General features: G+C 44.3%; 1 protein-coding gene across 14 annotated transcripts in view; it reads left to right on the forward strand.

The window, feature by feature from the left end:
• The window catches only part of PTPRS (protein tyrosine phosphatase receptor type S), a 344,929-nt gene that overhangs the window by 52,982 nt on the left and 266,020 nt on the right, over positions 1 to 25,927 (forward strand). For 12 of the 14 annotated variants that reach the window (XM_039366949.1, XM_039367021.1, XM_039366994.1 and 9 more), the window contains exon 1: positions 17,883 to 17,977. The exons of the other annotated variants lie outside the window; for them this stretch is intronic. The gene's annotated coding sequence lies outside the window, so the exon portion shown is untranslated. Of the gene's footprint in view, positions 1 to 17,882; positions 17,978 to 25,927 lie in introns of those variants that run through there. 14 annotated transcript variants of the gene reach the window in all.

Genomic DNA, 25,927 nt, shown 5'->3' on the forward strand with positions numbered 1-25,927 from the left:
GGAATAAATCTTGGGGCTACTGTGGATGAGACCCTTGGGGTAGGGAGGCCCCAGTTCTAGAAAAAATCCGCTGGCCAGTTCTCCAAAAGCCGAGGGGAGCACGTGAGTTTTGCCAGACTTCACAACAGGGCTGTCTCCTGACTGAGCCTTCGTGAGTTCTGGACCGCTAAGGACTAATTAATGCTGTTTTTTGTTGGTCTGCTCCCCGGAGGAGAGAATCTTCTCTTGCGTCAGGTCTGCCTCGGATACCCCAGTGCTCAGTTTCCTATTTCAGCATCTCCAGGGAAAAACTGGTAGCTGTCTTGGGAGACTGAACGCTACTGTCCAGTTCTCCGGGGTGCCTGTAGCTGGGTGGGATTCTCTCTAGCGAGAATGAATCGTGTTTTTGGGAGAGATAGAGAAGCCTGCTAGGGGAGGAAGAGAAGGGGAGGGGAGGGGAGGAGAGAGGGGAGGGGAGGAGAGGAGAGGAGAGGGGAAGGGAAGGGAAGAGAGAAGGGAAGGAAAAGGAAGGGAAGGGAAGAGAGAGAATAGAATAGAATAGAACAGAATAGAATAGAATAGAAATTATAGAATAGAATAGAAATTACAGAATAGAATAGAATAGAATAGAATAAGAAATGGAAGAATAGAATAGAATAGAATAGAACAGAACAGAACAGAACAGAACAGAACAGAATAGAATCTTTATTGAAAATAGAATAGAATAGAATCTTTATTGAAAATAGAATAGAATAGAATCTTTATTAAGAATAGAATAGAATAGAATAGAATAGAATAGAATAGAATAGAATAGAATAGAATAGAATAGAATAGAATAGAATAGAATAGAGTATTCATTATTAGCCAAGTGTGATTGGACACAGAAGAAATTTGTCTCCAGCGTATAAACTCTGGTACATACAAACAACAAAGTAATATAATTATAAGATACCAATAGGAGAAGATAGTAGGAAAGATGAATAATAGAATTGTAAGGGATCTTGGAGGTCTTCTAATCCAGGGCTTTTCAACTAGTGGTACGGGTACCACCTGTGGTACATTGGCACCTGGCAGGTGGTACGCGACCATCCTAGAAAAGTGGTAGCAGGGGAGGGGAATGAGAGTGCCACTGGGCGGGCAGGCAGGTGTCTTGCTCAGCTGTGGCTTGGGGGGCACTTTTTTCAGTGCCATTGTAACTTCAAACAATCATTAAGCGAACTATTGTAAGTCGAGGACTACCTGTACTTTATCACTTTTTTCCTTTTTTTTTTTTTTTTTTTTTTTTTTGGTCATCAAGTTTTTGACACCTTGCTAGGCGACTGGTGGTGGTCGGATATTGCCGTATCCTAAAAGTGGTACAATGGGTGAAAAGGTTGAAAAGCCCTGTTCTAGTCCAACCTCCCGCACAAACAGGAGACCCATTACCATTTCAGACAAATGATTGTCCAATCTCTCCATTGATGATGCACCCACAACTTCGGGAGGCAGGTTGTTCCACTGGTTAATTTTTCTCTCACTGTTAGGAAATTTCTCCTTAGTTCTCGGTTGCTTCTCTCCTTGATTAGTTGCCATCCCTTGCTTCTTGTCCTGCCTTTCAGTGCTTTGGAGGATAGCTTAACTCCCTCTTCTTTATGGCAGCCCAGTGATGGCGAACCTTTTAGAGACTGAGTGCCCAAAATGCAACCCAAAACCCACTTATGTATCATTGGGTGGGTATGGCTCATCGGGTGGGCATGGCCCATTGAGTGAGTGTGGCTGCGGTAGTAATGGTGGGACTAAAAAGTTCAATCAATTCCAACTTTGCGAGATCTTTTTTTTTTCCTGCAAGAAGTTGAAATTGATTGATTGAACCTTTTTTTTTTTTTTTTTGCACATGGCGGTGGAGGCCTAAAGCAAAAAGATTTTATAAAGCCCAACTGAAGGCCTAGGACTGGGGCGACGGCACACGTGCCCACAGAGAGGGCTCTGAGTGCCGCCTCTGGCACCCATGCCACAGGTTCGCCACCACTGTGATAGCCCCTCGTCCTTCTTTTCATTAAATTAGGCATACCCAATTCCTGCAACTGTTCCTCACATGTTTTAGCCTTCAGATAATAATATTAGCTGATATTATTATAGCAGTTACAGCCCTTCCACATGGTTAAATATCTTTAGACAAAAGACAGCGCTGTGGGAATTAGGTGTTCAGAAGTGTGATGGCACAAGGGAAAACACCACGCCTGTGTCTAGTTGTTTTGTCACGCAATGCCTTATAGCGGCGTCCTGAGGGGAGGAGTTGAAACAGTTTACGTCCAGGATGTAAAAGGTTTGTAGATATTTTCTCGGCCTTCTTTCTGACTTGTGCGTTAGGGTGCAATGTTGGTGTTTCCTTCAAAATTGTGACATGTAAGTGGCTGGACATGAAATGGTCCGAGGCTGAATTTGGCTTAGAACATAGAATAATAGAATTGGAAGGGACCTTGGAGGTCCAACCCCTTGCTCAAGCAAGAGACCCTATATGCCATTTCAGACAAATGGCTGTCCGGTCTCTTCTTAAAAAACCTTCCGATGTTGGAGCATTCACAACTTCTGAAAATGTGAAGATGTTATGATGATAGATTTTTTTTTTTTTTTTTTGGGCCAACCCTGATCTGTGCCGGCTGCAAGCGGAGAGCCTAAATGGCCTTGTCCAAAGAGCTGTTTGGAAATCAGGAAAAAGAAAACAAAACAATATCACAGTTGGGTTCCCCAGAGGCTTTCTGTCTCTGCATTTGACAGGACCCAGATTAGGGCCATGCAAGTTTTTTGGCAGGACATTCCCTGTCTGGGGAACGGCTCAACTTTAGGACATTGTGTGCTGCTTCCAGTGGCGTTGGGCTTTGGGTCCAGCAAGCAGATCCAGCGCATTAAATAAACATGCTTGAATGCTTAACTGTCTTCTTCTTCTCCTTCTCCTTCTCCTTCTCCTTCTTCTTCTTCTTCTTCCTCCTCCTCCTCCTTCTTCCCCCATTTTGTGCTGGTTTTTTCCCCCCTTTTAATTTGCAACTCTGGCACCGAAAACGGCTTTTAGGAAACTTTTAGGAAGCGTTTAGATCAGTGGTTCTCAACCTTTTTAATGCCGCGACCCCCAACCAGTCGTAAGTCGAGAACTACTCAACCGGTCGTAAGTCGAGGACTACTCAACTGGTGCAGCACCGTTTGCAGAATGGGACTTTTGGCGGGCTCAGCAGGGCAGAGACAGCCTGGACAATTCCTATTGGCTTTTGAAAGCCAATAGAATTAGACTCTATTCAAGAGAGTCTATTCTATTGGCTTTCAAAAGCCAATAGAATAAAAGGGAGTAGCACAGCTAAGGAAAAAGGGAAAAAAATGGCGGACTGCGTTGTTTGGCGACCCCCGTGAAATGGTCGTTTGACCCCAAATGGGGTCCCGACCCACAGGTTGAGAACCACTGGGTTAGATCACAGGTGTTGCTAGCCAAATGGATTGAAGGCCTGTCTGTCTGTCTGTCTCTCTCTCTTTCTCTCTCTCCGTCCCTCTCTTTTTCACTTTTTGTCTCTCTCCTTCTCTTTCTCCCTCTCCCTATCTCTTGCTCTCTTCCTTTCCCTTTTTCTCTCTCTCTCTCTCTTTCCCTAGCTATTTCTCTCCCTCCCTTTTTTCCGTCTCCCTATCTCTCCTCTCTCTCTCCCTCTTCCCCTTTCTCTCTTCCTCATGTTCTCTTTCTCTTCCTTTCCCTCTTTCTCTCTCTTTCTCCCTCTCTCTTTTTCTTTTTCTTTGTCTCTCTTTCTCCCTAACCTTTTCTTTCTCCCTCTCTTTCCCTCCTTTTTTCCCACTCCCTCTTTCTTTAGCTCCCAAACTTTTTCTCTTTCTCCCTTTCTCTATCCCTCTCCATCTTTCTTTCTCTCCCTAACGTTTTCTCTTTCTACTTTCTCTCCCTCCCTCTTTTTCTCTCTCCTCCCCTCTGTCTCTCTCTCTTTCCCTCTCTTTCTCTCTCCCTCTTTCTTTCTCTCCCTAACTCTTTTTCTCTTTCTGTTTCTCCCTCCTTCTCCCTCTTGTTCACTCCCTCTCCCTCTTTCTTTCCCTAGCTCTCTTTCTCTCCCCCTCTCTTTCCTCCCACTCTCTGTCTCTGTTTTTCTCACTTTCCTCTTCTCCTCCTCCTCCCCCCTGCCGTTAATCATTTTCCCAGCATTACTAATTTAAAAACCAAATAATGTGGAGATTCTGCCTTGCAAGTAAAGGTTTTTCTCCTCTTTGGGGAAGAAAGGAATCGTTTAAAGATTCAAAATCAGAGAAATTGGGATACTTGTCAGCACTCAGCTTGATTGATTACCCTGAAAAAAGGTCTCTGAAAACTCTTGCTACTAGATTTATATTCAATGGAGAACTCTGAGAGTAAACCAGTGTTTTTCCTGCTTGGGAACCTTAAGATGGTGGACTTCAATTCCCAGAATTCCCCAGTCAGTGCGGAAGGGCCCCTGGAACCTCCTGCCACTGGATTCATATTCGGCAGACTATCTTGGGTGAGGAAACAGTCTTTCCAACTTGGCACTTTTAAGATGGGTGGACTTCAATTCCCAGAATTCCCCAGTTAGTGTGGAAACGTCCCTGGAACCACCCGACACTGGATTCATAGTCATCAGAGCATTCTGGAACTAAAACAGTGTTTTTCAATTTGACAACTTTAAGATATGTGGACTTCAATTCCCAGAATTTTCCAGCCTGCAGGGAAAGGTCTCTGGAACTTCCTGTTCATAGGTTCATATTCAACAGAGAACTCTGAAACAAACCAGTGCTTAACCAACTTGACAACCTTACAATGGATGGACTTCATCTCCCAGAACTGTTGGCTGGGGAATTCTGGGAATTGAAGTCCACCCCTCTTAAAGTGACCAAATTAGAAAAACATCGGACTAAAACTTTCAGCATTCAAAGCAGTGGTACCTCCTCTGAACCGTCTACTGCTCTAAAATAGGAACATGCCCCAGGAGCTTTAATTCACACAAACTTAAAGTTTCATACAGAGTAGCAGAATTACAGAGTTGGAAGGGACCTTGGAGGTCTTCTAGTCCAACCCCCTGCTAGGAAACCGACACCATTTCAGACAAATGGTTGTCCAATCCCTTCTTAAAAACTTCCATCATCGGAGCACTCACAACTTCTGGTGGCAAGTCGTTCCACTGACCAATTGTTTTCACTATCAGGAAATTTCTCCTTAATTTTAGCTTGGATTTCTCCTTGATTAGTTTCCAATTGACTAGTTTCCATCCATTGCTTCTTGTCCTGCCTTCTGGTGCTTTGGAGAATAGCTTGACTCCCTCTTCTTTGTGGCAGTCCCCCAAATATTCGAAGACTGCTATCCTGTCACCCTTGGTCCTTCTTTTCATTAAACTAGACATACCCAATTCCAGCAATCGTTCCTTATATGTTTTAGGCTAGCTTCCAGTCCCCTAATCATCTTTGTTGTTCTTCTCTGTACTCTTTCCAAAGTCTCAACATCTTTTTTATAATATGGAGACCAAAACTGGATGCAGTATTCCGAATGTGGCCTTACCAAGGCATTGTAAAGTGGTATTAACACTTTGAGTGATCTTGATTTTATCTCTCTGTTAATGCAGCCTAGGATTTCATTTTAATTCTGGATGTGCATTTGGGTATTTCCACTTGATGGGCAAAATGACATGGATACACCATACATTAGCAATGACGGAAGAGTTTAATTAGTTTTAGCATTGGTTGGAATTCAGGATTTATATTTTTGCGATGGGGAAGCCTGGCAGGCTAGCTGAGCCCAAAATGTCCTTTGCTAAGCGAGACATTTGCTAAGTGAGTTTTGCCCCATTTTACAACCTTCCTTGGCACCGTTCTTAAGTGAATCGCTGCAGTTGTTAAATTAGTCACACGGTTGTTAAGTGAATCTGGTTTCCCCATTGACTTTGCTTGTCAGAAGGACCTTGGAGGTCATCTAGTCCAACCCCCTTCTCAGGCAGGGAACCCTATACCATTTCAGACAAATGGCTGTCTAGTCTCTTCTTAAAAACTTCCAGTGTTGGAGAATCTGGCTTCTTCATTGACTTTGCTTGTCAGAAGGTCGCAAAAGGGAATCACGTGATCCCAGGTCACCGCAACCGTCATAAATATGAATTAGTTGCCAAGCATCTGAATTTTGACCATGGGACCACGGGGATGCTGCAAACAGTCATATGTGTGAAAAATGGCTATGTCATTTTTTTTTCAATGCTGTTGTAACTTCAAATAGTCACTAAACAAATGGTTGTAAGTTGAGGGTAACCTGGTCTTTCTGGAACTTGAAACAAAGTTATATATGGGCACCGCACAAAATGGCCGCCTTTTCAGGTATGAGGAGAAGATGGAGGGTGTAGCTTTGAATTCTGACTTCTGGGGCCACTGACTAGGCAGGATTCTTGTTTCTTTTAGCTGCCAAAGCATGAGAAAAAAGAAAATTTGTTCTTGTACCATTCTGCATGCTGCAAAAGATGAAATCTTTGTAATAGGCACCAACTCTAAAAGTTTAAAATCTCTGAGGGAAAGGAGAAGCCGGAACGAGGGAAAGAAGTAGACTTTGAAGAAAAGGGCACCGCCTTTCTCGATTCCATGAGGAAAACTTGAGCCCGTTCCCTCTGGGAAATTAGTTAAGGTCCAAGCTTTGAAGGAGAAAATAATAATAATAAAAGTCCCAATAGGTTTCATAACATAAGCTCAAATGCAGAGAGAGCTAATCTGATTCTGCTTTCATGTTGCTAATGTAAGCCTAATAAATGATCCTTAGCTTAATTTCAGGGAATAAAAAAAAACAATGCTCCAGGCAGGGAAAATAGAAAATAGAAAACCTAGACAAAAGTTGTTTGGCTGAGACTTGAAAGCAGACTTTTTTTCAGCTCTGAAAGTGTTGAAGATAGTTTTTAAGCACAGGTAGTCCTCGACTTACAATGGTTTAGTGACAGTTCAAAGTTATAACCGTACTGAAAAAAGTGACTTATGGCCGTTTTTCATACATTCGACCATTGCAGCATCCCCATGGTCATGTGATCAAAATTCAGAGGCTTGGCAACTGATTCCTATTTATGATGGTTACAGTGTCCTGGGATCAGGATCCCCTTTTACGACCTTCTGACAAGCAAAGTCAATTGGGAAGCCAGATTCACTTAACAATCATGTTACTCACTTAACAACAGTGGTGATTCATCATTTGTGACTTTCACAGCCAGCTTCTGACAAACAAAATCAACGGGGGAAGCCAGATTCACCTATTGACCACATGTCTCACTTAATGACCATAGCAAGAAAAGCTCGTAAACAGGGCGCGACCCACTTAACAACCACCTTGCTTAGCAATGGAAATTCTAATCCCAATTTTTGTCGTAAGTCGAGGTAGTCCTCGACTTATGACCACAATTGAGCCCAACATTTCTGTGGCGAATTGAGCAATTGGTTAAGTGAGTTTTGCCCCATTGGACGACTTTTCCTGCCAGAGTTGTTAAGTGAATCACTGCAATTTTTTTAGGTTAGTCACACGGTTGTTAAACGAATCTGGCTTCTCCCCTTGACTTTGCTTGTCGGAAGGTCACAAAAGGGGATCACATGACCCCGAGACACTGCAACCGTCATAAATACAAGTCAGTTGCCAAGCCTCTAAACTGGAATCACGTGACCGTAGGGATGGTGCAACGGTTCTATGAAAAATGGTCACAAGTCTTGTTTCTCGGTGCACTTGTAATTTTGAACGGTCACTAAAGGAACTGTTGTAAATTGAGGACTTCCTGTCATTTGTTATCCCTCCCTCCCTCTGCAATTTTGGACTATCTCCAGTTGCAGAAATGGACTCCCTGCTTTGTTCTCTTCCTGCCTCCGGCAACTGGAGAAACAGACTGAAACAGTTAAAGCAGCAAATGTAAGAGATTGTCTCTAGATATGACTTTTGTGCAGAATTACAAATGTCGAGTTGGCAGAGGGGGAGACCGCACACACGGGTGTAATTTGCAACAGGGTTCCGCTTTGCACTCGAAAGGCCTCCCGTACATTGAGTGGCATTTCTGAATAAATGGAGGGAAAAACCCTCAGCCAGTCTAGCTCAGCTGGCACCCTCCCATGAACAAGTTCCCATCCTTTGTTCCCAAGGATTACAGTCCTCGACTTACAACAGTTCATTTAGTGACCGTTTGAAGTTACAACAGCACTGGAAAAAGGGCTGTTTTTCACACTTGTGACCGTTGTTGTTAAGTAAATCTGACTTCCCCCATTGACATTGCTTGTCAGAAGCTAGCTGTGGTCATAAATGATGAATCACCTCCGTTGTTAAGTGAGTAACATGGTTGTTAAATGAATCTGGCTTCCCCCGTTGACTGCTTGTCGGAAGACCGCAAAAGGGGATCGTGTGACCCACCGCCATAAATATGCGACTGTTGCAGCCATCCCCATGGCCGTGGGATCTACATTCGGATCCTTGACAGCTGATTCGTATTTATGACGGTTGCAGTCTCCCAAAGTCACGTGATCGCCTTTTGCGACCTCCTGACAAACAAAAGGGGAAGCCAAGGTCGCAAAAGGGGATCACGTGACCCGGTGACACTACAACTGTCATAAATACGAGTCATTTGCCAAGCGTCCAATTTTTTGATCATGTGACCATTGGGATATTGCTACGGTCATAAGTGTGAGAACCGGTCATAAGTCATTTTTCTTCTGGGCTGTTGTACGTTCCAACGGTTGCAAAACGATTGGTCGTAATTCAAGGATTGCCTGCGTGCAAAAACTGGGGTTTTTAAGAAGAATTTGTGTGAGTTATCTATTGCAGGCAGTCCTCAACGTACGACACAGTTGAGCCCAAAAACGTCTGTTCCTAAGCAAGGCAGTTGTTCAATGAATTAGGCCGCATTTTACCTGCATTTTGCCAGTTCATGCAAGTTAGGAACACGGTTGTTAAGTGAAGCTGGCTTCCCCATTGACTTTGCTTGTCAAAAGGTTGCAAAAAGGGGATCATGTGACCTCCTCCCCCCTGCAACCGTCATAAATATGAGTCGGCTGCCCAGCGTCTGAATGTCGTAACTTCAAACGGTCACTAAATGAAGTATTGAAAGTCAGGGACTGCTTGTATTTGCCCCTGAGGTTGACATGGATGAAGACGAAGAGCTAGGTAGAAATTGGTTAAATAAATAATGCCTCCCTGAAAGGGACTGATCGTTGAACGAGGAAAACCCCAACAGAAACAATATATTAGCAATAATAATTATTCTGCAATCCTCTAATGATCAGCTGGCCGTCCACAAGCATCTGCAAATTCCCAGCTTCATTTCTTGGGCTTAATTGAGATATAAATTTTGCTTTCTCAATTCTCTGCTTTTCCCCGGAGTCCGTGCTGGATTCTTGGGCATCTGCCAAGATCTGCAAACCGTTCTACCAAACTTCAGGTTCTGAATAACAGAGTGGGAAGGGACCTTGGGGGTCATCTAGTCCAACCCCCTGCTTGAGCAAGAGACCCTATACCAGGGGTAGACAACCCTGGCTCTTTTATGACTCGTGGACTTCAACTCCCAGAATTCCTGAGCCAGCATGGCCCATCTTGGAAACCTTTCCATTTCGCCTCAGCATGGCTGGCTCAGGAATTCTGGGAGTTGAAGTCCACGAGTCATAAAAGAGCCAAGGTTGCCTACCCCTGGTCTAGATCACTGCTTGATTAGTTTCCGTCCGTTGTTTTGTCCTGCCTTCTGGTGCTTTGGAGAATAGATTGAACCCCCCTCTTTGGAGCAGCTCCTCAAACATTTGAAGACTGCTATCCTGTCACCCCCTAATCCTTCTTTATATTAAACCAGACCAGTGGTTCTCAACCTGTGGGTCGCGACCCCATTTGGGGTCGAACGACCATTTCACGGGGGGTCGCCAAACAACACAGTCCGCCTTTTTTTCCCCCTTTTCCTTAGCTGTGCTACTCCCTTTTATTCTATTGGCTTTTGAAAGCCAATAGAATAGACTCTCTTGAATAGAGTCTAATTCTATTGGCTTTCAAAAGCCAATAGGAATCGTCCAGGCTGTCTCTGTCCTGCTGAGCCCGCCAAAAGTCCCATTCTGCAAACGGTGCTGCAAGCTGTCTGCAGTGAAGGTGAGCTGTCTGGAACTTTCCACCCCTCCCTGCTGAGCAACTACTAAAAATGTAAGTAAAAGAGGGCCAGGGGTGGGAGGTGGGAGGCCGGCGGGCTCAGGGAGGTTTGCTGGCGCGCGTGGGGCCCGGTGGGTTCCTTACCTCCCTTGGGCTGGGCCAGCTGGTGGCCCAGCCGGTGGTCGGCCTGCGCCGTCTCTGCCGCTTGCCAGCTACACTTTGGCTGGCGCAGGGGGCGGCACCACGCATGCGCGGCACTCCCGGGAAGAGAAAGTCCTCGACTTATGACCGGTTGGGTAGTCCTCGACTTACGACCGGTTGGGTAGTCCTCGACTTACGACCGGTTGGGTAGTCCTCGACTTACGACCGGTTGGGTAGTTCTCGACTTACGACCGGTTGGGGGTCGGGGCATTAAAAAGGTTGAGAACCACTGAACTAGACACATCCAATTTCTGCAAGTGTTCTTCATATGCTTTGGCCTCCAGTCCCTTAATCATCTTTGTTGCTCTTCTCTGCACTCTTTCCAGATCTCAACATCTTTATTTTTATCTTTATCAGAGGAACAACCTGCCTCCAGAAGCGGTGAATGTTCCAACACTGGAAGTTTTTAAGAAGAGACTGGACAGCCATTTGTCTGAAATGGTGTAGGGCAGTGGTGGTGAACCTATGGCACGAGTGCCAGAGGCGGCACTCAGAGACCTTTCTGTGGGCACTTGCACCGTCGCCCCAGCCCCACCCCACCCCATGGCCCCCTCCTCACCAGCAGCCCCCCTGGAGGAGAGTTGCCCCTGAGCACAGCCCACGCGGAGTAGCACAGCCAAGGACATGGCAGCTGTGCAGCGGGGACAAGACTCCGTCCTTGTGCCCTGTCGCGTGCAGATGATGCTGCGGGGCACAGGTGGAGGGCATGGCCAGCATGACGCTGCTGGGCCGCCAGGGCAATTTGTGGAGGCAGTGGGTGGCCCTGTGGACGGACGGGGCTGGGGTAAGGTGGGAGCGGGTGGGACGGGGTAGAGCGGGAGTGGAGCGGGGCAGGCGGGGCCGTTTTTTGGGCACTCGGTCTCTAAAAGGTTCGCCATCACTGGTATAGGGCTTCCTGCCTGAGCAGGGGGTTGGACTAGATAACCTCCAAGGTCCCTTCTAGAGTCTATTCTATTCTATTCTATTCTATTCTATTCTATTCTATTCTATGCTGACTGAGGAATTCTGGGAGCTGAAGTCCACAAGTCTTAAAGTTGTCAAGATTGCAGACCCCTGGTATAGGGTTTCCTGCCTGAGCAGGGGGTTGGACTAGATAGATCACCACCAAGACCCCTTCCAACTTTTATTATTATTATTATTATTATTAGTAGTAGTAGTAGTAATAATAATAATAAAGTTGAAGGGACCTTGGAGGTCATCAAGTCCAACCCCCTGCTTAGGCAGGAACCCTACACCATTTCAGATAAATGGCTGTCCAGTCACTTCTTAAAAACTTCCAGTGTTGGAGAATTCACCACTTCTGGAGGCAGGTAGTTCCATTGATTAATTGTTTTCACTGTCAGGAAGTTTCTCCTTAGTTCTAGGTTGCTTCTCTCCTTGATTAGTTTCCATCCGTTGGTCCTTGTCTTGCCTTCAGGTGCTTTGGAGAATAGCTTGACTCCCTCTTCTCTGGGGCAGCCCCTGAGATATTAGAACACTGCTATCATGTCTCTCCTCGTCCTTCTCGTCATTAAACTAGACATACCCAATTCCAGCAACCTTTCCTTATATGTTTTAGCCTCCAGTCCCCTAATCATCTTTGCTGCTCTTCTCTGTATTGTTTCTAGAGTCTCAACATCTTTTTTACATCGCGGTGACCAAAACTGGATGCAGGATTCCAAGTGTGGCCTTACCAAGGTCTTGTAAAGTGGTATTAATACTTCACGTGATTTTGATTCTATCCCTCTGTTAATGCAGCCCAGCACTGTGTTGGCTTTTTTGGCAGCTGCAGCACACGGCTGGCTCCTATTTAAATGATTGTCCACTAGGACTCCGAGATCCCTCTCACAGTTACTACTATTGAGCAAGGTACCCCCTATAGTATACTTGTACATTTGGTTTTTCTTGCCTAAATGTAGAACCTTGCTTTTTTCACCATTGAATTTCATTTTGTTAGATGGCGCCCAGTGTTCAAGTCTGTCCAGGTCCTCCTGTATCCTAAGCCTGTCTCCTGGAGTGTTGGCTATTCCTGCCAGCTTGGTGTCATCCACAAATTTGATGTGTTCCCCATCTATCCCCTTGTCCAAATCATTGATGAAGATGTTGAAGAGCACTGGGCCTAGAACAGAGCCCTGGGGCACCCTACTACACACTTCCCTCCATGTAGATGCGGTTCCATTGAGGACCACATGCTGAGTATGGCCAGTCAGCCAGCTACGAATCCAGTAGTAGTAGTAGTAGTAGTAGTAGTAGTAGTAGTAGTAGTAGTAGTATTTACAATATGGCCACCAAAACTGGATGCAGGATGCCAAGTGTGGCTTTACCAAGGCGTTATAAAGTGGTTTTAACACTTCACGTGGTCATGATTCTATCCCTCAAGATCCCGTGAAGTGTTAATACCACTTTACAATGCCTTGGTAAGGCCACACTTGGAATAATGTAGGTTCATTGCTAACCCAGCCCACTTTCTCTTGCCGGTGTTCATCAGGGCTCCCCGGAAAGCGAGAATTGAGGGCACAGCCTTAAACTGGATTCCAGAGGTTGGACATACAGGTATTCCTCAACTTAGGACCACAACTGAGCATCAAATTTCCATTGCTAAGCAAGGGAGTTATTAAATGAGCTTTTTTTGGGGGGGAGCACAGTCATTAAGCGAATCACTGCAGTCGTTAAGCAAACCATCCTGTCATTAAGTGAATCTGGCTCCCCCCCATTGGGTTTGCTTATTGGAAGCCAGATGGGAAGGTTGCAAATGGGGATCACACGACCCCAGGACAGTGCAACCAAGCACCCAAATTTGGGTCACGTGACCTTGGGGATGCTGCAACGGTCGTGTGAAAAACGGACATAAGTCACTGTTTGTGTTGTAACTTCGAACAGTCCCTCAATGAATGGTCGTACGTTGGGGACTACCGGTATACAAAAATATTTGGGTGAGGAGGAGACAGGGGCTGGAGAACCCCCAAAAGAGATCCCAGTTTAGTCAAATGATGCCTGAATGTAGGTAGTCCTCGAATTACGGTCAGAATTGAGCCCAAAATTTAGGTTGCTAAGTGAGTCATGGCATTTTGCCCCATTTTACGACCTTTCTGGGCACAGTTAAGTGAATCGCTTCAGCTGTTATGTTGGTCCTACAGTTGTTAAGTGAATCGGGCTTCCCCATTGACTCTGCTTGTCAGAAAGTCAGAAAAGTGGATCCCCTGATCCTGGCGTATTGCAGAGGTCATCAATACGAGTCAGTTGCCAAGAGTCCGAATGTTGATCATGTGATCATGGGGATGCTGCAACGGTCGTAAGTTCAAAAAACCGTCAGTAAGTGAGCTGTTGTAGGCTGAGGGTTACCTGTCCTTTCAGTGTATTCTGCCCCATTTCACGACCTCCCTTGCCACCGTCGTTAAGCGAATCACTGCAGTTATGAAATTAGTAACACAGTTGTTAAGTGAATCTGGCTTCCCCATAGACTTTGCTTGTCAGAAAGTCACAAAAGGGGATCCTGTGAGCCCGGGACACTGTGACCGTCGTAAACATGAGAATGTTGATCACGTGACCCTGGGGATGGTGCGACGGTCATCGTAAGGGTGAAAAGTCTCTTTTTTTTCCAGTGTTGTCGTCACTTCGAACGGCGACTAAAGAAATGGTTGTAAATCAAGGACTACCTCCATGTAGGATTGATGCTGTATTATAGTTTCATCTCTCGCTCGGATATTACTCACACGAGATATTTTTAGTTTTTTTCGCCCGTGTGAGGAAGAAAAGCGGGAAAAGACAGGCCTCACACTGAGCTAGGATGAGATATGAAAGTGGGGGATTAAATTGGTTTTGCGCCCAGATGAGGGGATTCGTTTTATCTGTTGGGGTGCAGTCAGACTAGCTCAGTGCTCACACTTGCGCACACGGCAACCTGCACACTTTCCACCCCTCTGGGTTAATTGCATGGGTGGGAATGTGTCTTCGTGGGCCAGGATTAAAGCTGCCTTGGGGTTTAGGTTAACCGTGTTTTTTTCCCCCTCTCCTTAATTCAGGAACAGGCAAAAAATAAAATACAGAGGAAAAAAAAAAACGAGAAATGTAATATACGTGGTTTTTGCCTGCAGATACATTTTCCCCTTCTTTCTCATAAACACACGCATACACACCCTCTTCAAAGGGACCAAAACAAGGAATGTAGAATTTTTGAGACCTCAGCCAAGCTTCTGAAGTGGCTAAGTTTTCCAGCCGAAGGCCGACTTTTCTCTTGCAAGGCCTGCAGATAAATAAAATAAATAAAAAGAAAGGATCGTATTTGTTCCACTGTTATTCATTTACTTTCTCTCTTTTGTTCCTAGAGCTGTTTTGTTTTGCTTTGTTTTTAACAAAAGTCCAATTGCCCTTGCGCCTGACCCATTCTGAAGCTTCTAGTCCCTATGATAAGGAAGAGGAAACCAGCATTCGTTTTGTTTTTATTGAACACATTTATACAGCCACCCAACTCACACCCAGTGACTCTGTTTTTATTAAGTCGAGTTATTATATTTTTCTGGATGGGCTTTGATTTGTGGCATCTCAGAGATTTATATGAGTTCCTCCCCTTACCTTTATTCTTTTGGAATAAAAGTAGATTATTCTGACAAAGAATGAAGGGAAAGGGTTTGCTCAGCATTTCATCCAGTTTTTAATTTCTGGAGAAGAAAGTCAGATTGCAGAAAGTCCTGAAGGGAAAAAAAGATCTCAGTAGTTTCTCAACCTAGGGAAACTTTAAGATGGGTGGACTTCAACTCCCAGAATTCCACAGCCAACAATTCTGGGCGATGAAGTCCATCCATTTTAAAGTTGTCACGTTTTGGGGAAACACTGGTTTGTTTCAGAGTTCTCTATTGAATGTGAACCTATTGACAGGAAGTTCCAGAAAGTTCCCTGCTAGCTGGAAAATTCTGGGAATTGAAGTCCACATATCTTAAAGTTGTCAAGTAGCGAAACACCGTTTTACTTCCAGAATGCTCTGTGGAATATGAATCCAGTGTCGGGTGGTTCCAGGGACCTTGCCAAATTCTGGGAATTGAAGTCCACCCATCTTAAAAGTGCCAAGGTGGAAAGTCCAAGGTGCAGAAACCCTGAACTGGATTCTCCTCAGGCTTTCGTGTACAATGGAGATGACATTGATCTGGATTGTTGAGGATCTCTGTGGAGCATAGAAGGTGGTGATGGTGCTTCTGTTCTGCTTCTCCTCAATCCTTCAGCACCGCTTTTGATCCAGGTAGTCCTTGACCTCAAACTAACGTGGGGGCTAGAACTTCCATTGCTAACTGAGGTGGCCATGAAGTGTTCAATTTCACAACCTGTTTTTTTTTCGGCAGTCCTTAGTTTGGAACGGGTTTGCGTTCCTTGGGCGAGAACGGAGGCACCATTTTGCTAGATTCCTCTGGTATATCAGTTGCGCTCTTTCCTAAAATGGGAGCTTCTTTTTTTTTTTTTTCAAATTTTATTTATAATACAGTTAAAAACAAACATTGGATTTAACGTGACATTCCAGTATATACATTCTTATCAGATTATTCCACTTTTTACAATCAATTCTTCATCTCTACATATACATCTAAGCTTTATATACAATACTTATTCTAAAACAGTGGTTCTCAACCTGTGGGTCGGGACCCCATTTGGGGTCGAATGACCATTTCATGGGGGTCGCCAAACCATGCTGTCCACCATTTTGTTCCCTTTTCCCTAGCTGTCCTACTCCCTCTTATTGATGGCCACACCCACTTGGGGGTCACCACAACATGGGGAACTGTATTATGGGGTCACGGCATTAGAAAGGTTGAGAACCACTGTTCTAAAATAACATATATTTCTATCTTAACATTCATCTTTAATCCCAACCGTCCTCTTTGAATTCCTCCAGCGGTAAAATTTATCCCAGGTTTCATAATAAACTAACTGATCCACGTTTGTCTTTTAATATCATTGTGAGCCCGTCCATTTCCGCACATGCTAATATTTTATGTATTAACTCTTCCTCTGTGGGAATTTCCTTGCTCTTCCATCTAAAATGGGAGCTTCTTGTCATAGCGCACAAGCGTCTCAGCCACCCATTTCCCTCTCTCCCTCTCCCTCTCCCTTTCCATAGTTACTCCATCCATCCTTCTCTATCATATATCTACTATCTGTTTATCATCCATCTACATCAGGGGCCTTCAAGCTTGGCCCTTTTCAGACTTGTGGACTTCAACTCCCAGAATTCCTCAGCCAGGCTTAACAACGGTTCATTTAGTGCAGTGTTTCTCAACCGTGACTATTTTAAGGCATCTGGACTTCAACTCCCAGAATTCCTCAGCCAGGCTTACAACGGTTCGTTTAGTGACTATCAGAAGTTACAATGTCACTGAAAAGAGTGACTTATGACCTTTTTTCACCCTTATGACTGTTACAGCATTCCCCTGGCCAAATGATCAAAATTCAGACACTCAGCAACTGACTCATATTTATGATGACTGTGGTGTCCCAGGGTCACGTGGTCCCCTTTTACAACCTTCTGACAAGCAAAGTCAGTGGGGGAGCCGGATTCACTGAACAACCGTGTCAGTCACTTAACAGCTACAGTGATTCACTTAACAACTGTGGCAAGACAGTTTTGTAAAATGGGGCAAAATTTCCTTATGAACTGTCTGGCTTAGCCGCAGAAATATTGGGCTCCATTATGGTCGTAAATCGAGGACTATGTGTAGTTTAGAGAATAGAATAGAATAGAATAGAATAGAATCTTTATTGAGAATAAAAAATAGAGTAGAGTAGAGTAGAATAGAATAGAATAGAATAGAATAGAATAGAATAGAATAGAATAGAATAGAATAGAATCTTTATTGAGAATAGAACAGAACAGAATAGAATATTGAGAATAGAATAGAATAGAATCTTTATTGAGAATAGAATAGAACAGAACAGAATAGAATAGAATAGAATCTTTATTGAGAATAGAATAGAATAGCATAGAATAGAATCTTTACTGAGAATAGAATAGAACAAAATAGATAGAATCTTTATTGAGAATAGAATAGAACAGAATAGAATAGAACAGAACAGAATCTTTATTGAGAATTGAATAGAATAGAACAAAACAGAATAGAATATTGAGAATAGCATAGAATAGAATAGAATAGAATAGAATAGAATAGAATCTTTATTGAAAATAGAACAGAATCTTTATTGAGAATAGAATTGATTAGAATAGAACAATAGAATAGAATAGAACAGAATACAATAGAATCTTTATTGAGAATAGAACAGAACAGAATAGAATAGAATAGAGCAGAATAGAATTTTTATTAAGAATAGAATAGAATAGAATAGAATGCTGGAAGGGAACTTCGAGGTCTTCTAGTCCAGCCCCCTGAGCGAAAACCAGTTAGGATTTTTTTTTTAAAAAAAAAATCCCTGTACGTGCAATAATTCTTTTTTTTTAAAAAAAAAAATCGGATACTCTCGCGTGGCAAACTTGATTGCTGGGACCTTTTCCGCGCCTCTTTCAATTCCCCCCCCCCTTCCCCGATTTTTGCCCCTCCTCCCCGGCTGTTCCCCTCCCTCCCCCCCCACTCGCTCCCCTTCTCCGTGGGGCCCCCTCCAAGCTCCTCCCACTGGCTGCGCCTTCAAAAGTTGGATTAACCAGGACTCTATATAGGAGCCTGTTTGCTTTGCTGCGCGGCTGGAGGGCAGCGAGGCGGGGGGAAGACCCCGGGCTCTGCGGCTGGATGGGTAAATTGGAATTTTAAGTTACTTTTTTGCTTTGTTTGGGGGGGGGGGAAGATAAAATTCAAACAAAAGAGATAACATTGTGTCCGGGAGATGGCTTAGATCTCTGCAAAAGAGGGGAAGGTGTGTGTGGGAGGGGAGCTAAGATCCTTTTGGCTTTGGAGTGGGGTGCTGCTGAACCATCACGAGTGGGTTGAAATGGGTTTTTTTTTTAGTTTTCATTTTCAATTTATTTATTTTTTCTTCCTTTCATCCTGCTTCTTTCTGCTCCTCCCTGATTCCCTCCTACATCGTCCCGTTTCTCCCTTCCCAAAAAAATATATTATTATTATTATTTTTAAAATTGGGCTTCTCCCTCGAGCCAAATCGGATTGTGAAGGGGTCCCGTCCTGGTAGTTCAATTCGGTTTCTCGTTTCCTTTGGAAATTGAGGAAGGAGTTCGCTCTGCACCCGTCTAATTGGAAGCAGATGGACTCCCCAGGCGGTCCAGAAAGGATGTTTTTTTCCCCCTTTCCCCCCATTTCTTTGGGGGTTCAGGGGACCCCCACCCCAGACATGGGGACCTCTTCCCCTTCTTTTTTTTTCAGTTGGGTTGAGTTAGTGCCCTGCCGAATGCAAACTTTTTGGATTTTCCGTTGGGCAGTTGAAGATTATCCGCCTTTCTCCATGCAAAGAAGAAGAACACGTTTAAAAAAATACTTTTTTAAAAAAATCTCTTTGTCTTTTCACTTCTTTTTCTCCCAAACTCGCTCTTTCCCTCGGGGAAGATGCGAAAATCTTGCAACTTTCCCTTTTCTCTCTCTCTTTCTCTCTCTCTCTCTCTCTCTCTCTCTTGCAAGAACCCCCCCCCCCGTTTCGCTTTTGCGCAATTCCAGCCCCCCTCTCTCCTCCGTTGGTGTTTTTCTTTCCAGTTTTTCCTCCGTTCCTTCTCTCATCCATTTTTTTTTTGTTTTCTTTCAAACCAATCCCCTGCTTTCAGAAAGGAGAAAGGGGACGGTTAACATTTTGCATATGTGTGGGGAGGGGAGGGGCAGACATCGCAGGACTCAGCCTAGAAATCAAAAATAGGATTTTGCTGAAAATAAAATCCGAGGGTCGGTCTGTAGGAATTCTGCGGCCCGTTTTTTTTTTAATTATTTTCTTTCACTTGTTTGTGATTGTTTTTCTTCTTTTCGTTTTTCATTTTTTTTCTTTTTTATTTTCTTTCCCTTCTTTCCTTTCCTTTTTTCTTTTTCTTCTCTTAAGGGGAAAAAATGGATTCTCTTTGGAAAAATCCATGTGCGGTGGCTGGATTTCTTTTTTCTTTTGAGGTTGTTGTTCCCTTTTGTCTCATTTATCCCAAATTCCAGGAAGGGGGGGGGAACAAAAGAGGTTTTGCAACCAAGTGGAGAGAAAAAAAACTTTTGAATTGTGATTGCAGGATTTGTGTTCCTGTGTGTGTGTGTGTGTGTGTGTGTGTGTGTGTGTGTGTGTGTCTTCATGTCTTTTTTTTTTTTTTTTTTTTACAAAATTACAACTGTTTGTTTCATTTGGCCTGGCGTGAGTTCTGGGGTTTTGTTGCGAAACATATTAGCAACAACAACAACAAAAATGAATTTGACCCTTTGGGTGTATTTGAAGTGGGCTGTATTAAATTTCCAGCAAAGCTTAGAAGGGTGAGTGGGTGTGCAAATGAAATGTTGGACATTTTGCTTAAAATCTAGAGACACCACTGATTCCCCCCCCCCTTCCCTTCCTCCCTTCCAGCCAGCATCTCAAATTCTTCCTGTTATTTAATAGTAATAATAATAATAATAATAATAATAATAATAATAATAATAATAATAATAATAATAGAAAGAACTGGAGAAGATAACAAAATACAAAGACCTACAAATAGAAATAGAAAGACTGTGGCAAAAGCAAGCAAGGGTAGTACCAATAGTATAGGCTCCTTGGGTGCAATCCCAAAACAACTGGAGCACCACTTGAACACCATTGGCATTGACAAATTCGCTATTAGTCAATTGCAAAAGGCAGACTTACTAGGAACTGCTTCCATCCTGCGACGATATCTGTAATACCATCAACCATCCACATCTGCCTATCCCAGGTCCTGGGTAAGGACTCGATAGGTAGACAAAATGCCAAATCCAGTCTGAACATCTGGCTGACTGTGCGTTGATGATGATGATGATGATCATCATCATCATCAATAATAATAATAATAGAGTTGGAAGGGACCTTGGAAGCAATTTGATGCAAATTGTTAGAAAATGAAACTATTAACAGAATAGCAGAGATATAGGGGACCTCAGAGGTCTTCTAGTCCAACCCCCTGCTCAGGCAGGAAACCCCATATCATTTCAGACAAATGGTTGTCCAGTCTCTTCTTAAAAACCTCCAATGTTTATTTATTCAGCTATTAATGAACATTGTCACAGAGGTCCACAACCTTTTGGACACCAGGGACGGGTTCCATGGAGAAAGGTTTTTCCATGGACCGGAGAGTGCGTGGTTTTGTGTGCTGCCTGCAGCCCACGGATGAAGCTTTGCTTGTTTGTGCGGACCGGTTGCTGGCATGCCACAGTCCGGTACCGGTCCACAGACCGGGGGTTGGGGACCTCTATAGGATTTAAACTGGTGCTTCTCAATCTTGGCAACTCGGTGGACTTCAATTCCCAGAATTCCCTAGCCAGCCTGGAATTCTGGGAGTTGAAGTCCACCCATCTTCAAATTGCCATGGTTGAGAAGCGCCAATTTAAACACTAGAAGTGAGTTACTTAAGCTGAAATGAAATCCAGCTTTCTTCCGAATCTTGATGGGTCTGAGCAAATGGGAATCACTGCTTGCAAGCAATCAAAGCCTTTTCAGCTTTTTGAATGCAAAGCTTGTTCTGTGTCATGCTCCACAAAATCGCAAATATTTCAGCAACCAAGAAAAGGGGAGGGGAGAGATACAGTTACCAAGATTTGAACTCACCAACAGACATTGAAATTTTACAAGGAAGAGTTTTCTGAGGGGAATTTTTTTCCAGATTGCTGTGTTGAGGGTTCCCACCCATCCATAGCCAGCCACCCTTCAGCTCTGTGGGACTGCAGTTTCCATCATCCCCAGCCACAAAAAGCCACCTCGGTTGGGGATGAGGGGGAGATTTTATCCAACCATTTATTTAGTGCAGGGGGCCTTCAAACGTGGCCCCTTCTTGACTTGTGGACTTCAATTCCCAGAATTCCTTAGCCAGGCATGCCTGGCTGAGGAATTCTGGGAGTTGAAGTCCACAAGTCATAAAAGGGCCAAGTTTGAAGACCCCTGGTTTAGTGACTATTCAAAATTATAATGGCCCAGAAAAAAGTGACTTATGACCATTTGTCACACTTACGACCGTTACAACATCAAGATTCAGACATTTGGCAACTGGTTCATATTTATGACCGTTACTGTGTCCTGGGATCATGTGATCCCCTTTTGCGACCGTCCTCCATTGACAAGCAAAGTCCATGGAGAAGGCAGATTCCCATAACAATCGTGTTACTCAACAACTGCAGTGATTCCTTTTAACAACTGTGACAAGGAAGGTCGGAAAATGGGGCCAGGCTCGCTTAGCAGCCGTCTTGCCAAAATGTTGAGCTCAATTGTGGCTGTAAATCAAGGTCTCTCTGTACATGGAGAGAAAGCTGGTGGATCCTGGTAGCCACTAAGAGTTTGAGCCTTTCAGCCTTGCTGTAAAGAAACTTTCTTGTGGCTGTGCAAAATGCAATAAATTGTGGTTTGTTTTCACTGGTATTGGGTGGAAATGAACGGATAAGATGCCTTTCAAATTAGATTGTATTTGTTTGTGTGTGTGAGAGAGAGAGAGGGAGAAAGAGAAGGAGAGAGTGAGAGAAGGAGAAAGAGGGAGAGGAGGAGAGGGAAAAAAGAGAGGAGAGAGAGAGAGAAAGAGGGGAGAGAAAGGGAGAGAAGGAGAGCGCGAGAAGGAGAGGGGGAAGAGGGAGAGAAAGAGAAGGGGAGAGAGGGAGAGAAGGAGAAAGGAGGAGAGGGAGAGGAGAGATGAAGAGAGGGAGGAGAGGGAGAGGGGGAAGAGAGGGAGAGAAGGAGAAAAAGGGAGAGAAGGAGAGAAAGAGGGAGAGAGAAGGAGGGAGAGAAAGAGAGAGGGAGAGAAAAAGAGGGAGAGAGAAAGAAGGAGGGAGAGAACAAGAAAGAGAGAGAGAAGGAGAGAGCGAAAGAGATGCAGAACTGGGGGTGCCTGTGATTGCATGTCATTGATCTTCAATTTCCTGCCCTTTTGTGGCAGGAAACAGATAAAAAAATGCACACTTCAGGCCTGTGTGCTTCTGGTGTGCCTCGGGGCATCCTTCCGTGTGGTAGTTCTTGCACGGGGCCAGGTGGCTTCCCAGCAGAGAAAGAGGCAAATCTTGTCTGCAAAAAGGTTTGAGACTGGACGGCCAGGTCCGGGGGGGGGGTCTCCCTCCAAGTCCTGCAAGGACCTGGGGAGAATTTGTTTTGTGTGGATCCTTGCACACACACACACACATACACAGACACACAGGCCTGTGGGAAAGGGGGTTGTTTACAGAGTGGTGATTGATGAGTTTGCCATTGGTTGCCCGGCCTTCAGACCTGCTGTCTTTGTTCTGTGAAGGAGAGGTGGGAGTCACCAGAGGTTGGGGGGGGGGAGCCACACGCCAGAAACCGAGAGGAGGGATAAAGGAGGCAAATTCAGAAGGGTGTCAGATTTGGAGCTTCTCTGGAGTTTATTCTTTTAAAAGCAATCTTTTCCCTTTTTTTCCCCTCAGAGTTTGGATATGACTTCATCCCTCTGAAGGGTTGCATATTTGAGCAAATACTACTCTTCATTCTTTCTTCCATCCATCACTTCCCTTCTTTTCTTTTATCTATCCATCCCTTGCTTCTTCCCTGCCCATCAAACAGTCTTCACTCTTCTTCCCTTTCTATCCATTCCTTTCTTCCCTCCTTGTCTCATCAAATTCCTTCCTTCCTTCCTTCCTTCCTTCCTTCCTTCCTCCCTCCCTCCCTCCCTCCCTCCTATCTCCTTCTTTCTTTCTCTTCTCTGCCTTTCTCGCCTTCCTCCCTTTTTACTTCCTCCTGTTTAATAATAATAAAGTTGGAAGGGATCTTGGAGATCATCTAATCCAATCCCTTGCTCAGGCAGGAAACCCTATACCATTTCAGACATTTCAGACCATTTCCTTCCTTCTTTTTCTCCTTCCTTCCTCCCTTCAATCTCCTCCCTTCTTTCTCTTTTTCTTTCTCACCTTCCTCCCTTTTTGCTTCCTCCTGTTTTCCTTCCTTCTTTTTCTCCTCCTTTCCATCCTTTTTACCTGCCTTTTTTGCTTCACGCCATCCTCTTTCCTTCCTTCCTTCCTTCCTTCCTTCCTTCCTTCCTTCCTTCCTTCCTTCCTTCCTTCCTTCCTTCCTTCCCTATTTCTCTTTCTTTCTCTCCTTCCTCCCTTTTTACTTTCTCCTGTTTTCCTTTCTTCTTTCTCTTCTTCCTCCCTTTTCCCTTCCCCTTTACTTCCCTCCATCCTCTTCTTCCTTCCTTCCTTCCTTCCTTTTCCCCACCTATTTCTGTCCCTCCCTTTTTCCTTCCCTCCTTCCCTCTGCCGTCAACCAACCTTCCTTCTTTTCTTCCTCAAATTAGGCAATTGGCCCTCTGTGAAAGCCGTATTCATCCGCAAACACAGAATTTTCTGTCATTTTTCTTAACAGTTTGATATTTATAGCCCAGCTCTGCTCCTGCTCGGCTGCTTGTGGGAAAAGGGGAGGAGTGAGGCGGGGGGGGGGGGGGCGCAAAATGAAAGCTTTACATAAGAATTCATTTAGCTTGTTCAAAATGTGTCAGTGTGGGGGGGGTGCGCATTGTGCACCTTTGCTTACGGAGTCCCTTCAATCTCTTCCTTTTTAAAATAGACAATTTCTCACTTGTTTGGGTTTTAAGGTTGTTTCTCTTTTTTTAAAGTAGACAGACACGAAATGGTCCCTTGGGAAAGAAAGGGAGAGGAAGAGCGAGGTGTGTACACAATTTTCTCCGTCTGGTAGCAATACTTGGGGTAAACACTGTACATTTTTCTTTCCTTAAATTATGCACGGAGTAGAACTCCAAGCTAGCTGTCAGGTGCAGTTTTGGGAACAAAAATTAGACTCAGGGTTAATAGTTGAGCTAGCTTTCCCCCCCCCCCCTCTGGGGTCCCTGACAAAGACTATCAATCAAGCCCTGATACCTTTGGCATATAGATAACGCTACTTAAAAACAAAACAAGAAGTTTCTAGTCCTCATTATTCTGAGTTAAACAGAAATGCATATATCACCAGCCCTGTGGCTTTCTTAAATCCACTGGTAGGATCTAGACCAGCTTGGCTTTGCTATGACTGGTGGACTTCAACTCCCAGAATTCCTGAGCCAGCCACGCTGAGGGGAAAAGGAGAGGTTTCCAAGCTGAGCCATGTTGGCTCAGGAATTCTGGGAGTTGAAGTCCACCAGTCATAAAAGAGCCAAGGTTGCCTACCCTTATCCTAGGACGAAGATTAAGAGCAGGGGTCTTCAAACTTGCCCCTTTTATTACTCGTGGACTTCAACTCCCAGAATTCCTGAGCCAGCCTCGCTGAGGGGAAAGGGAGAAGTTTCCAAGCTGAGCCATGCTGGCTTAGGAATTCTGGGAGTTGAAGTCCATGAGTCATAAAGCGGCCTAGGCCTAGGCCAGAGGCAGGCAACCTGGGCTCTTTTATGACTTGTGGACTTCAACTCCCAGAATTCCTGAGCCAGCCACGCTGAGGGGAAAGGGAGAGATTTCCAAGCTGAGCCATGCTGGCTCAGGAATTCTGGGAGTTGAAGTCCACCAGTCATAAAAGAGCCAAGATTGCCTACCCCTGATCTAGATCTGTCTGTCTATCTATTTATCTATCTATCTATCTATCTATCTATCTATCTATCTATCTATCTATCTATCTATCTATCATCTCGGTGAGGGATAGGCAACCTTGGCTCTTTTATGATTCATGGACTTCAACTCCCAGAATTCCTGAGCCAGCCATGCTGAGGGGAAAGGGAGAGGTTTCCAAGCTGAGCCATGCCGGCTCAGGAATTCTGAGAGTTGAAATCCACGAGTCATAAAAGAGCCAAGGTTGCCTACCCCTGATCTAGGGAATGTTTCTTTAATCCAGTGCTTCCCAAACTTTTTCCTTTACAAACAGTCCTTAGCCTGCAAGTATTTATTTGTTTAGTGACAAAGTTAACAGTGGCACTGATAAAAGTGAGTTATGACTGTTTTTCACACTTACGACCACTGCAGCATTCCCTATGATCACGTGATCAATATGCAGACGCTCGGCAACGGATTCACATTTATGACGATCGCAGTGCCCCGGGTTCAAGTGATCCCCTTTTGCGACCAAGCCAAAGTCAACGGGGAAGCCGTTGTTTCACTGAACAACTTTTTTACTAACTTAACAACTGCAGTGATTCACTTAACAACCGTGGCAAGAAAGGTCGTAAAATAGGGCAAAATTCACTTAACAACCATCTTGGCTTAGCAGCAGAAATGTTGGGCCAGATTGTGGTCGTAAGCTGAGGACTATGGGCATTACCAAAACCATTTCTCACAAAGTCTGATCAGACTTTGTGGACAGGCTATAATAAGTCTTTTCATTCAGCATCCTCATAACTTTGAAAAGTCGATGAACGATCTGTCGTGACTCAAGGACGGCCTGTATTATAAAAATGGCTATGGAAGGATCTCGGTGACATTTCAACAAATTATCATGGCTAATGTCATCGATTTCCGCCATTAATGCAAATACTTAGGGAGATTACCAAATATATATATGTATATATATATTTTTAGATTGCTAACAAAAGAAAAAGAAAGATTTCTTTCTCCCATATTTGGGCCGACAGGGTGCATCAAAAAACACTCAAGGTAAATGTATATATATATATATATATATATATATATA

This window comes from Crotalus tigris, unplaced genomic scaffold (genome assembly GCF_016545835.1).
Source record: "Crotalus tigris isolate CLP2741 ecotype Arizona unplaced genomic scaffold, ASM1654583v1 scf7180000017599.838750, whole genome shotgun sequence".
Lineage (NCBI taxonomy): Eukaryota > Metazoa > Chordata > Lepidosauria > Squamata > Viperidae > Crotalus > Crotalus tigris.